This window comes from Condylura cristata, unplaced genomic scaffold (genome assembly GCF_000260355.1).
Source record: "Condylura cristata isolate star-nosed mole 26May11 unplaced genomic scaffold, ConCri1.0 scaffold00022, whole genome shotgun sequence".
Classification (NCBI taxonomy): Eukaryota; Metazoa; Chordata; class Mammalia; order Eulipotyphla; family Talpidae; genus Condylura; species Condylura cristata.
The window spans coordinates 10,715,824-10,730,566 of record NW_004567123.1 but is presented as its reverse complement, the minus strand read 5'-3'; the positions used below and the strand labels follow the sequence as shown (position 1 = coordinate 10,730,566).

At 37.3% G+C, this 14,743-nt stretch overlaps 1 long non-coding RNA gene across 1 annotated transcript in view; it reads left to right on the top strand.

Annotated features, from left to right (window-relative positions):
- LOC105853964 overlaps positions 1-14,065 on the top strand; it is a 32,405-nt gene extending 18,340 nt beyond the window's left edge. The window contains exon 3 of the long non-coding RNA XR_001145706.1: positions 14,022-14,065. This is a non-coding gene — a long non-coding RNA (uncharacterized LOC105853964). The remainder of the gene's footprint in view (positions 1-14,021) is intronic.
- Positions 14,066-14,743: the final 678 nt, after the last annotated feature.

The window sequence follows — 14,743 nt, the reverse complement described above, 5'->3', positions numbered from 1 at the left end:
TGTTATTTGCAATTATGGAAAGAAAAGTAGAAAGTCCTCAAATATCTAAAAAGAGTTAAAATTTTGATAGTATGAAAAGAAGTAAATTAAGAATTTAAGCTACCATAAAATATGAATCTTTAAAATCAGACGTTAAGAAAGCAAGTTGAGGAAAGTATATGAAGAATGGCATTATTATGAAAACTAAAGAAAACACATATAAAAAAGTGTTATATGGTGATATGCAGTAAAATGTCCCCTACCAACTTATGTGGTTAGCTATGGAAAGGTGGGAGACATAAAAGGGGTTAGGAAAAAGGAGGGAAAAGGGAATGAAGGAGGGTTGGAATCAGTTCTGTCTACATTACGACATGAGGATTTATTAGTAGAAACACAGTTCTGATAGAATTTGCTCTATTTTTAAATAATCCCCAATATTAACAATTTTTAAAGAGAAGTGTTCTGTACATATAAAACACCCAAAAAGTTCTACTTGGAAAGTTTGGAGAAAGAACTCTTTCAAGCATCTGAGAAAGAAGTGTGCATGTGTGAGTTAGTAAGTTAACTAATGCAAATAAACTGACTTTTTCTTGGAATGACACCAGAGAAGAGTTGGTAATATAAACAAGTTTCCTAATGAATTGACCTGTTCAGCATTCAAACAAATTGTCAAAATAGACCAGTGTCTATTAATCAAAACCCAGAAAGGCACACTTACAGTGAACATAAGAATATATCCCAGGCCCTCCCAGGTGGCACAACAGGTTAAAGCGCAGTATTATGAAGCCGGCTGCAACTGCTTCAGCAGAGTTCAATCTCCCCACCAGGGAGGTGACCAAATGGCGCGGCAGGCCTCGTGTACTTCGTCGATCTGCCTGTTCTAATCCCCACTCTGTCGCTGGTGAATCCTCTCACCTCCCCTGAACCTCTGGCCTGTACCCCAGTTCTGTATGCATAAATAAATAAACCTTTAAAAAAAAAAAGACTTATTAAACCTTAAAAAAAAAATTATTGCAGTACAGGCCAGAGGTGCAGGGGCGGTGAGAGGATTCACCAGCGAGAGTGGGGAACAGAACCGGCATATGGACGAAGTACACTGCTGAGGGGAGCAGGGGGCTGGTCAGGAGAGGTCTGCAAGGTTCGAACTCATGCTGAAGTGGCTTTAGCTTCTTAGTGCTGTGCTTTAACCCTCTGCAGCACCAGGGAGGGCCCTAAATAAATACATCTTTAAAAATAAAAAAAAGAATGTATCCCTATGGAAGTGTTATCACCCACAACGATGATAGACCACACTGTTCCATACAGTTATGCCCATCCTTCACTCAGTCTGATTCAGTGGCTCCACTTTGTGGGGTGGTTCTGAAATGGCTGGGGCCAGGGGTTAGGGGGTGTAGAAGAAAGAAATGGCACTCTGAGAGTCCAACTGCCCAACTGACCAGTGTTCCTCCAAGGACGGTCTGTGAACCAGGAGCAGTGGCATCACCTGGATCTTGAGAGGCATGTCAATCTGTAGCCTCTGCCTGGGACATGCTGAATCAAGAGACCTGAGTGTGGAGTGCAGCAGTCTAATTAGCCAGTCCTCTAACAGATTCCGATGCACACCTAACTTTGAGAAATGCTGCCATGACCTCTTTTCAGATACTTAACTGTGAACTGTATCTAAGCAATCCCCACCTCCACAGAACAGCAGTATCTTGTGATTACGCTGTTCTCACTGAGAAATGTTTATAGGAGGCTTCCTTGGGGATCAGGGACAGGACATCTAAAGCAGAGGGCCTCCAAAGAACTGCAGTTCTTAATATAATGTCAAAGTTGGGAAGCGATGAAGTGAAAATAGAACTGAAAACGGTATTTATTCACACTTTTTGTTTTCTCCATTTGAACTGTTTATGTCTTATGGACTGCTTTTTAAATTTTTTTTTAAATATGTTTTTTTTGATGTATAACATACACATCACTATTTCAGAGACTTTTTTTTTCTTTTTTTTTTTTTTAAGATTTATTTATGCATATAGAACTGGGGTACAGGCCAGAGGTGCTGGAGTGGTGAGAGGATTCAGAGTGGGGAGCAGAACAGGCAGATCAACGAAGTGCACTGCTGAGGGGAGCAGCGGCCGAGACTGGCGAGGCCTGTTGCACTATGTGTGTCACCTCTGGGGCGAGAACAAACTGGCACTGAAGCGGCTGTGGCTAGCTTGCAGTGCTGAGTCCTAACCTGTTGCGCCACCAGGGAGGGCCCTTCAGAGACATTTTTAACAGAAGGTGAGGAATTGTTTAACTTCAAAACATTTTTAACTTGTCTTAATTAATAAAATGTTTGTGGAATTTAATGGAATATTACATAAGGCTAATTTAACTTTTATTCCAATAGCCACATTTATAAAAGAGCAATTTTTTAATGGAGTTTGACATTCTGCATATTTTGATCACTCTGCAGAACGATCTATGTTACATGAAAACATGGTTTTCATTCTTGTGTCCATTTGTATCTCAGGACTTTAACTTTTTCAGATGTGTGTATTATTTGTTAAAACACTTTTTGGTTCCTTTAGTGATTCTTGATAGTCACCTTTTTGTTTTAAATATTGAGCTATAAGTGTGTGCAGTCATACTCTAGGTCTTAAGGATAAATTAGCAACCAAATCAGATATATCTGTTATCTCATTTTGCTTACAATCTGGGTTGGGGCTGGGGATGCAGGCAAAAATAATGAAACACTTTTATAATAAGTCACAGGGTAACAAATGCTATAAATAAAGTTGAAACAAGATAAGAATATAATAAATTGGGAGGATTTTTAAAAAATGATTTTGTTTTAGTTGCATAGAAGAACTGGTATAGGCCAGAGGTGTGGAAGAGGGGAAGGAGAAAGGATTCACTAGACAGAGTGGGAAGCAGAACAGATGGATTTACTGAAATACACTGCTGAGGGGAGCAGCAGCGAGACAGGAGAGATCTGCTGGCCATATATGGGTCAGCTCCCTGACCGGGATCCAGGTGTAGCAGAGATAGTACTGAGACTTAACCCCTAGGCCACCAGGGAAACCCCTGAGATTTAGGAGTATTTTTAAAATTTTTAAAAAATGATTTATTTATTTATGCATATAGAATTGGGGTACAGGCCAGAGGTGCAGGGGCAGTAAGAGGATTCACCAGAGACATGGTGGGGAGCAGAACAGGCCGACTGATGAAGTACACTACTGAGGGGAGCAATGGGCTGGTCAGGGGAGTTAGGAGTATTTTTAAATAAATAGTCAGGGAGACTCTAATGAGGTGACTCTGAAGGAAGTGAGGACGTGAACATGGGGAAATAGGAAAAAATGGTGAGAATTGAATGTGCAAATGTCCTGTGGCAGGAAGGATGCTGGCATTTAGAGAAATGGAAATTAGACCAGTTTGCAGCAGCTGAGTAAAAGAGGAGAGTAGCTGAAATAGGCTACATGGATCTACATAATTTGCTAATTAGAGAACAATCAGCACTTTTCACGCAAAAGAGATTTTAGAGCATTCTGACAAGTCAGTATCTTTTACTATGCTTTCCATAACTTATTCTATTGATACCAAAATGCCATTGAGGGGACAATTTACACTTCTGTCAGTATCAGTAAACTCTCTATAATGTCGGGAGTGTAATGGAGACTACACAGTTGGCAAGTCAAAAAAGAAAAGAAAATACAAACATGGTTAAATGGTGCCATCTTCTTTTTTAGAAGAGCTCTCTTGCCTCTATCCGATCATGAAGTTGGAATTTAGAAACATGCTTCTGTCTGGACCAAAGCTCAGGTCAGGGCAGGGAGCGGGTTATGAAAGTGTGTTATAGGTCCCTTTATTTTTAGCCTTGGATGATCTTTTGAAATTTGGTGAAATCTCTCTTACTTTATGCATTGAATTCCCAGAGAGCACTTTCCAACACAAGGCAAAGTGTTTAGAAATACTTTGGATAATAATGTCTCACAGAAGGCAAGCAGTTGTGACAACATATTGGTAATGTGTAGCTATTGAAAATCTGAAGAGGGTCATGACTCCTTTCTGTTCAGCCACATTTTTTTCAGTTCCTAGACTTTGTCAAGTCCCCTCCCACCCCTAGACCTTTGCTTATGCTATTTTTCTACATAGACATAATGTGAAGACTGGGAGATGCCCACCCACATCATACACCAGAAACGTTAATTAGGCATATAGGTTCCAGGCCTGAATACTCTCAAAAGCCCCCCAATGGGTTCAAATTTACAGCCAAGCCTGTTTAAGAAGCATCTGTTTCTCAGTCCACCTCCCAGTCTCTCTTCATGCCTCTTTGGTTTCCTTGCTGAATGGTATTTCCTCAGAGACACATTCCCTGACCCGCCCCAAACCAGTCAGATCTTTCTGTACCATGCACACTCCCCAAGACTACTCACAGTAGGCAGTTGTTTTGCTTTTTCTTTGTGACACTATTTGTTTAATATTTATCCTTTTCAAACTCATTTTAAAGGGATCTTTAAAAACCTTATTTACTGTGACACCCAACACTTACAATCTCCGTGCCAAGACTAATGACTGAGTGTGTGCTAAATTCTTATCCTTCTTTTTTTTGTTTGTTTTCTGAATTAGTGGGGTGACCTCTGTAAGCATACCAAAATAGTGTTGATTAGGGTCATTTTAGGCAAATTTATCTTCCCCAAACAGGGCTTTGTAGTTCAAATGAAAGTAATTGATAGGGCACCCTGAAATATGTGATGGAGTGTAAGGCTTTAAATATTGTAAAAGTCTTTTTTCTGCCAGATAATTTTTGTGAAATTGAACCTTGCCTTTTGTGTAGAAAACATATGGTGCTTAAAAAAAATGTGTTGTCTCCTTGTCTTGACTATCAGTTCCATGATGGGAATAACTATGTCTGATTTTGTTTAGTGTTAAATAAACCCCTAGGGCCTCACATCCAGTAAACCTTCAATAACTATTTGTTGAATGGGTGAAATGGAAAGAAGAAAACTGCTGTTCCAGGAGTTTATTTTATTTTTCAGCTGCTTAAAATTCGGTTAAGGAGAAAACACAGTGATTCTCATTTCTGACTGAAAATTAACATCACCTGGGTGGTATTGACACCTACCAATGCTTGAACACCAACCTATATTAACCAAAAAAAAAAAAAAAATCCAGAATCTTGGAGATTGGAGCTTTGATGTATTCACTTTCTGTGGCTTAATAAATGACCCGCTTAATTAGAGATTAGTTTAGCAGCTTAAAACAACACAGATTTATTATCCCACAGTTTCTGTGGGTCAGAAATTTGGCCTGTAGTAACTAGAGTCTCTGCTCACATTGAGAACTGCTGGATTAAATGTATTAAATACTTTAAAGGGCAACAAATTAAGTGACTTTTAAACAATAATTTAAAAAACAAGTACATCATGTAGTCATCAAAAAATATCATCAGGGAACATCAATGATGTTTGTAAACATGGAGTGGCAGAGATTTAGAAACCCCATGTGAGAAAGGGCTGCCAGTGGAATGAAACTGCATCATTTCTGAAGTACGGTGATCTACCTGGGTTCCAACAGAAACAGCTCACCCACATAGTCTGACAGAAGAGACCCTGGTGGAAAGACTAATTAGAGACACTTGGGCAGTACCAAGCATGCAGTCCAGAGATAGAGGCACATGTGGAGATGAGCAGGAGTGGGAGGGGCTGGTGTCCCTGGAGTTCATGGAGGGCACAAGTGTGCAGGAAGCAGTCATGGTGGTGATGTCGTTTTTGGAGATGAGTTTGGAGTATGCAGCTCTTGGGTTCACTCTGGGAAAGATTTCACCAGAGCTCCCCTTTCAGGGGCACACATAGAGTTTCTCTATCACAAAAAGATGTTAGTTTATTCAAGAGTTGATTTATTAGGGAAAGGGATAGAAGAGTGAAAGACACTTGTCAAGACACAAGGGAGCAGGACTAGCTGCTCTAAAAGGGGCAGGTTTGCTGAGAGAGGCCTGCATAGTCGCAGGTGGGAGGCCTTGAAAAGAGCTCAGTGAAGAAAAGCCCCCTCATACGGGTCATGGCCAGGCAGGAGGCTGCCACCCTGTGGAGGGAGAGGCTGGTGGAAAGAAGCACCTGCATAGGAACAAGTGAACCGAGGACTGCTGCTCCTCTGTGGGGCAGTGCTGAGTTTTGTCATCATCTTTCAGTAGAGAGGGACTCATCTTCCTAAGTGGATGGTTTGTTCCTTCATCCCCATGGCTTCATCTTCAGGTCTGTGCTCTTGACACTCCCTACAACCATCTGATAGCTTTTATAGCTGGATTAGTGACTATGTTGATTCCTTTTACCCACATTTCCTTGTATGACACAGGTTCCTGACCTTGTGGCATTCTTTCCAGTCTTTTCTATTTTTTTTTTAAGATTTATTTATTCATACAGATCTGGGGTACAGACCAGAGGTACAGGGGCGATGAGAGGATTCACCAGAGACAGAGTGGGGAGCAGAACAGGTCGACTGACTAAATACACTGCTGAGGGGAGCAGCGGCCGGGTCAGGAGAGGTCTGCTGTGCCATGTGGTCACCTCCAGGGCTGCGATCGAACTCATGTTGAAGTGGCTTTAGCTTCTCAGTGCTGTACTTTAACCCACTGCGCCACTAGGGAGGGCCTCTTTTCTATTCTTATCTTTCATCTGTGGGGTATAGTGGGAGACAGAATAAGGAAGCCACAATGGGAGGGGAAGATCCAGGACACTTTCCTCTCCCACTTTCTGATCTCCTGTTGGTACTTGCTAGTGGACATCCAGGTGGAAACCATCTCATAAGGGGGTCTAGGAAGAGCTGTGCAGAGGACAGAGATCTTCTGGGGTATAAAGCAGGCCAGAGAATAGTAGAAGGAAAATGGAGTAGGCAAAATGAGAATAACTAATATTGTTAGGAGCCCCCCAGGAACCTCTAAACTTGGCACATTCTAAATGGGTTATCATGTGCTACACCAAGACAAAACATACCCTAGTGCACAAGGCCTCAATAGAAATTAACTTTAATACATTTAGTGTGAAATAAAGAAAAGGAATATACTTAAAATAGTTTTCAATTAAATACCCAAAGCTACCCTGCCCTTATGGGTAAATACTCAGACAAACAGTGTTGACCTGAATCAGAGTTACTGAGGCCAAAAAACTTGCCACACGTCAAGGCACTTTCTGGTGTGGACCCATAGGAAATGGGCAGAAGGGGACAAGCAAGTCTGAGACAAAAGGAACAAAATCAAAGTACAAGTCAAGATAAATTTTTTATTGGCAGACTCCCATGTCTCTGTCTTCTTCCATGAACCCCAGCTCCTTGGTACAAGTCCAAAGTTGAGAAACAAGCAGAGCTTCTTCATGTCTCTCTGTTCCATGTGCCTCCTTGATCCCCTTCCTTTCTTATCTCTCTAGCTTTCTAGCTCCACCCTCCCATAGATGGGATAGGGAACCTGGAAAATTGCCTTTCCCTCAAGATCACAACATTTTGAAAGTCTGTCTGTCTGTCTGTCTATCTATCATCTCTGTCTATTCAAATTAAAGAAATGTTTCAAAAATATCACTTAAAAAGTGATATTATAGAGACGACTTTGTGCCCTCTTACCATAATTTGCCACAACACTTTCTTATATTGATGGGCATTGTCAATTACTCTCTTACTTATGGGCTCAAGATTGCCACTCATTTAACTTTTCCAGTTCCATGTAGATTAACTGGGCAATGATGGCAGTTGGATAGGAGACAGAAAAAAGGAAGTGAAAGGTGGACGTTTTGTTTGCAATATCAAAAGTCTACACACTTTTAAAATACTATAAGCACATAGTTATGTTAATGGGATGAGTAATTTTACTGAAAAATTGCAACATTCCTAGAGGATATATTTCACACAAAAATATGCATAATCTATTTGCTATGTTTAAGTAAAATGAAGATGAAATAGTGTTTTTAGTAGACATGGATCTTTAAAATGTTTTTTAATTTCTAATTTATGCAAAGATTTATAGTATAGGCATATTTTAAATCTTTATCTTCCTATGTGTATCTAATTCTTATTTGCTGAAAAAAAAAAAAAAGCTACCTGTGCAGTTGCTGAGGTATTTTTTAAAATTATATACTGCTTCTCCTCCTTGTCTCTCCCTAACATGTATGTTTGTATCTCTCAGGTGTCATAAAAATAACTTTGAACTTATGCTCTATTTTCACCTTACATTGTCTAGTTGCATATTATTGATGTAACTCTAATAGGCAATAAAAACATGCAAATTAAACATATTTAAATTAAAAAATCCTGCTTGACTAAGCCTTAGTCCTATGTCTTTCTTTAAAAAAAAGAAAAAAAAACTTTCTTTCTTTAAAAAAAAAATTCAAAAACCAAGCAAAGCAAAAATAGACACTGAAATGACAAAGACTTATACCAGTTGAAGGGAGCATCAGCAGAATGAAGCTGCTGACAAATTCTAGAAGAGAAAAGGTAGCTGTAATCTTGCCAGTGAGCTCAGTAGAAGCTGATAATTGAGTGTGGAGTTTTTCATGCTGTGGCTGATGATCTGAGCTGATATGGACAGCAGAACTCAGAGAAGGGACAGAAAGTGGGGGGGTGGCTGATTTTTTTGCTGAGTGATTTATAGAACAGCCTCTCCATCCTTCCTTCACCATCCCTTGAATGAAAACATAGAACTCATTCCCAGAATTAAGTCAGGGGTACTCTGGGGTATAATGAGTCTAAAGAGAACCTAAATAGACAGGATTTCTTGACTCTAAAGAGACAGGCATTCTAGGCAGGATTTCGGACTCCAGATCAGGAGTGAGGACCTGTCTTCTTCTGGCATTTAGAAAAAGGACACTGTGTCTCGTGTGTTCTGTTACCAGGAGTGAAAGAGAAGCCTGCTATTTGCACCCTCACACTCAGGTTTCACAGAACATTCCCTCCATTCATACAGAAGTTGATAAAATCAATGACAAAACATTGGTAAGGACAGAGAACACACAAGCCAGCTGTGATGTTACAAACCTGATCCTTCAACAATCAATTACTGGATAACCAAGCATTTCCAAGTATTTGAAGAAAACTGACATTGTAAAAGAAAAAGAGAGTAATAGACTCAAGGGTATAGTTAAATAAGTTAGAGGAAAAGATGGAAACTTAAGCTTATGCTCCTCAGAGGTATATGATAGGCTATTGCACCCATAAGGAAAGTAATATCCTTAAATGGAACCCATCATTTAAAAGAGTAAATATGTTAATAAACTATTTTTAAAAATAGAAGAAAACCTTTAGAATGCTCTTCAGATATATAAAAAAAGAAATAATGCCTAATCTCACACAGAGACTTACAAAGCTTTGTAAAATTCTACAACTCCATAAACCAGCACGACTTAGAAGACAAAACCTACCAGTCATAGACCAAACCAAGAAAAATGCCACATCACATCGATATTTTACACGTAAATCGATGAAAAAAAAATCAACAAATTATGTATATCAGGATATAAAAAGGATTAAGTTCATTCCAGGAATAAAAGTTGTTTAATTACTAAAAATATTTTTATTTTGTTAAAAGAATATAGAATAAAAATTAAACAATCACATTCTAGATGCATAAATAGTTTATAAAATTCACTTTATCATTTATGGTTAAAAAAAAAAGTCCTTACTAAACGAGCAATGAATGGAAACTTTCTTAATCTCAACCTTGTGTGTAATTATTTTTTAAAATTTATCTTATTACTGAGTACTATTGTTGTACATCCTTTTTAATATTTTGACAACATAGGATTTCATCCCTCAGGTGTGGTCACAGTATCTCTCTCACCATAGTCCATCATGTCTTTATTATTATTATCATTACTTTAATAATATAATAGTTTAATTTTACATCATTGTGTGCCTTTTTGCATCTCAATTGTAATCCCTGTGGGCTTCCTATCACCAAATCAGCCGTGTGGTGTGCTTCCCTCCCCCCACTGTTTTTGATCCCATTTCCTACTCTACCCCCGTAAAATGCTCAGGTAAATAGTTGTTCATTATTATTATTATTATTTTCTCCCTTGGTCCTTTATACTCCTGCTATGAGTGAAACCATCCGGTATTTTTTTCTTTTTTTTCTGGCTTATTTCACTAAACATGATGTTTTCCAGCTCCATCCATGCTGCTGCAAAAGGCATGTGTTTGCTGAGTAATATTCCATTGTGTATATGTACCACATCTTTTTAATCCAGTCATCTACTTTTGGGCATTTGGATTGTTTCCATGCCTTTCCAATTGTAAATAAAGCAACAATAAACATGGGGGTGCAGGTATCTTTTTGGATCAGTTTTTTTTTTGTCTTTTGGGTAGATACCTAGGAGTGGGATTGCTGGGTCATATGGAAGCTCCATTTTTAGCAGTTTGAGAAATCTCTAAACAGTTTTCATTGTGGTTGTACTAGCTTGTATCCCACCAGAAGTGCAGGAGAGTTCTTTATTATTTTTTTTTTGTTAAAGATTTACTTATTTCTGCATACAGAACTGGGGTACAGGCCAGAGGTGTAGGGGTGGTGAGAGGATTCACCAGAGTCAAAATGGTGAGCGAAACAGGTAGATTGATGAAGTACACTGTTGAGGGGAGCAGTGGGATAGGACAAGGGAGATCTGTCACATCATGTAGGTTAACTCCCTGGCTGGGGATCATCCAACTTGTCCTATTGAAGCAGCTGAGGCTAGCATCCTGCGGTGCTTTCAAGCTTTGTGCCACAAGGGAGGGCCCCATTGTGTCTTTGCAAAAACCCCAAAACAAAACAGGAGTGAGACAAAAACGTGCGTGATCATAAAATATACTTGGAAGTTTACCCTCTTCCTTATTTTTTAAAAAAGCATGATAAAGTTATGTGTCAGTTCATTTTCAAAAGTTTGGTTAAAAAGTCATTAGTAAAATCATCTGGTGCTAGGGTTTTGATTTTGGGGAAACTTTGATTATTATTTCAATGTCCTTTCCTGTACTCATTCTGTTCAGCTTTTCTATTTCTTTGTGATTCAGCCTTGGATGGTTATATTCTATTTTTTTTAAGATTTATTTATTTATGCATACAGGCCAGAGATGTAGGGGCAGTGAGAGGATTCACCAGAGACAGAGTGAGGAGCAGAACAGGCAGATGGTGAAGTACACTGCTGAGGGGAGCAGTGGATGAGACGAGAGAGGCCTGCTCCTTCATGTGGTCACCTCCAGGCTGGGGATCAAACCCATGTTGCAGTGGCTTGCAGTGCTGTGATTTAACTCGCTGTGCCACCAGGGATGGCCAGGTTGTATACTTCTAAAAATGTCACAATTTTAGGTTGTTCAATTTCAGTTTATTTGCATGAAGATGTTAACATTAGTTTCTTAATGATCCCCTGTATTTATGACATGTCTGCTGTAAATTCTCTTTCATTTCCAATTCTATTTCCCCCTTTTTTCCCTAGGTGAGTCTAGCTAGAGATTATTTTAACTTTTCAAAGAATCCTCTTTTGTTTTCATTGATCTTTCGCAATCTTTTTTGATTCTATTTTGTTTATTTCTACTCTAATCTTTATTATTTCCTCCTCCTGGTAGTTTTTTGCTTCACTTGTACTTTTCAGCACTTTAATATGTAGCATCATAAGTATCAAATGCATACATTAAGTCTGATAAATATATAAGACCTCAACATAGAAAATAAGGTATTATTGCTAGAAAATAAGGAAACCAAAGTATATGATGCTGTATATCATTTTCACAAACAAGAATATCAATTTTCCTTAAATGTGTCTATGTTGCAGTAAAAGAAATTGACAAATTGATTTTAAAGTCTGAAAGGAGATATGAAATGTCAAAAATAATAAAACCTCTAAACATTTCAATTTGGGGACATATAAATCTGTCTAATCATTTTTAAAGTTAATGAATTTGAAGTTAATGAAGCAAACATAGGTGTCCTGGTGCCTGGATTCACTGATAGACCCATGTAACAATAAAACCAAAATAGACCCAAATGATAATAATTACCTGATTGATGACAAAGGCAGCTTTATAACCCAAAGGCAAAAGTTGTTTTTCCCCTTTAATAAGTATCATAGGGTCAAATGCAGGTTGATGTGGAAAATGTGAATCATGACCCCTATTTCTCACCATACACAAAAAATCAATTCCAGGTTATTTTAGATCAGCATGTGAGAAACAAAAATTTTAGAAAACAACAGATTTGAATATCTTCAGGGTCTAAGTATAAGAAACTCAAAGAAAAAAATAACCATGAAGGAAAATATTGATAAAATATGATTTGTTTTAAAACAATCATTAAATGACTATAAAAAAGCAAATTAAAGATTATTGTCATACATATAACCTGATGTCTCCTGTGTAAGTTATGTAAAGAGTAAAAAGTCAATTAAAACATGTAATCAATGTAATGGAAAGATGGCAAATGACTTATCAGTCATATAACAAATGACCAGCACTTACATCAAAAAGCCATTCAAAAATCTGAAAAACAAAATATCATTACATACCAGTCAAAATAGCTATTATGAAATAAACTGGCAGTACCAAGTGACGGTAAAGTTTCAGAGGAAGTAGAACTCATACATTGAAGTAATTGTGATATCGGTACAACTGCTTTGGAAAGTGGTTGGATAATAATAGTTTCTAAAACTTAAAGTAATCATAATCAATGACCTTAGATAAAGCAAAACATAGTAGAAATGTGAATATATAAACAAAATATTGTGAACAACTTGATAGTAGCCAAAGCCTGGGGACAAAACCACAAATGTTTGTAAATATTAGAAAGGATAATTTTTTATATATTCATAAAAATATTGGGCTGTTCGAAAAGTCAAAATGTATTTCTGCAGCAAAATAGAAAAATATGTCATTTTTTTTCTAACAACCAAAAAAAGGCTAATTAGAAATTGAAATAAATAGATCACTTCTATAGACTATGACATAGATAAATCTTACACACCTAATTTTGAGACACAGAAGCTAGTCATAAAAGAATGCATCATATTTAGTTTATATTTATGTAAATTTCAAAACCAGGCAAAACTATTAAGGTACTAGAAATCCAGGATAATTATGCCTTATGGGAAAAAGGAGAAAATAATTGAGAATGGGGAAAAGTGGGGCTGCTGAAGCACAGATCGTGTTTTATTTCTTGACTAGTGTAGTGATTATACTTATGTGATCACTGTAAGATAATTCACTAAGCTATAATTTGTCCACTTTTCGGTATGCATATTACACCTAATTTAAAAATTTTAAATAAACACAACTGCATTGCATACTAAAATTTCTCACATCAGCAACCTTGTACCCTAAGAGATGGTATAATTATACCTTCAGATTTCTAAGGAGGAAAAAATAGGACTTAGAATTCTAGGAAATAAAAAGATACATTCATTCATGTAAGGACTCATTAAATTCACCTCTTTATACCATTTTAAAAAGAATCTAGAAGAAATTCAGAGGCCTTAGGTAACAATAGAACTAACCCAGGAGAACAATAAAAAGAAATAAGAAGACAGCTGTGCTTATGGCCTGGAAGCATTTTATATCATCCAACAAGTAGTGTGATAAGAAAAGTGGATGCTTTAAGGAATGTGATAAAATAAAAATTCTTTCTGACAATTAGAAAAAAAAGATGCAATAAAAATTTCCAGGAGGTTGATAAAGTGTATAAGAAAATCTCATTACAAATTTGAAGCAACCTGAAACATCATTGTATTGAACAAGTGGTGAAAAATAATAAAATCCATTTAATCTCGATGTTTGAAATATTCTTCAAGTGACTTAGGCTCAGAGACATTGGGTAGCCTATTTGTGAGTTCAGTACTTATTCCTGCATAATCATCATATTTTGAATATTATTTATACAATCGTGATTTTTAGAACCAAATTATGAATGCAAAGCTTAATTATAGTAAAGGTCAGAATATAAATGTTTACATAACTTAACCTAGTCAAAGCAATTTGGAGTTTGGCAGGTTCTGATACCTGGTGAAGGTGAGTTGAGGGCTGGGAAATCCAAGTGGAAAGACATCTACACACTTTTTTTAAGACTTAATTTTTTTTTTATTTAGGCATACAAGAGCTGTGATAAAGATCAAAGTTGCAGAGTCGAGAAGTTGGAGAGAGACTAGAGACAGAATGGGAAGCACACTAGGCAGATCTGAAAAACACTGCTAAGGGGAGCAACGGGAGAGGTAACTAACGCGGGTTAGTTCTCTGGCCAGGGATGAACTTGTGTTGCAGTGCAATTAACTTAAGTACTGAGGCTTAGCTCTTTCTCCACCAGGGAGGTCTGGATGTCCATACACTTAATTCATTTTTTGATAGATGGTGAGGAATCAAAGAGCTGAAACTTAAAACTGATGAGTTTTAAACAGAAATCTTAGCATATGGTTTAATTTTTTTTAAGCTGTAATCATCCACACAAAAGAGGAGATAAAATAGATGCGAGAGACATAGAGAAAATGAGTTAAATATTTCTTATACCAAGAAAGTCTGAACAGACACTACTCAGTTTTGTTATATCGAGACATAAAGACACAAACACTTGATAATATTTACTATTATTTCCAAAGACCTAAAAGTGGCAAAAATTGTCTAGGAGGAGAATGTGGAAGGGTGAAGGATTAAAACAATGACAAAGTCTTTTCATTTTGAATCTCTTTCTTTCTGTTTTTCTCTCCATATGCTTGTATTTTAAAATAATAACCAACAAGATTTCTCAATTAAGACAAAAATAATTACTAATATAATTGTTTAGAAGAAGCAGTAAACTTTAAATTGTAGTCCATAT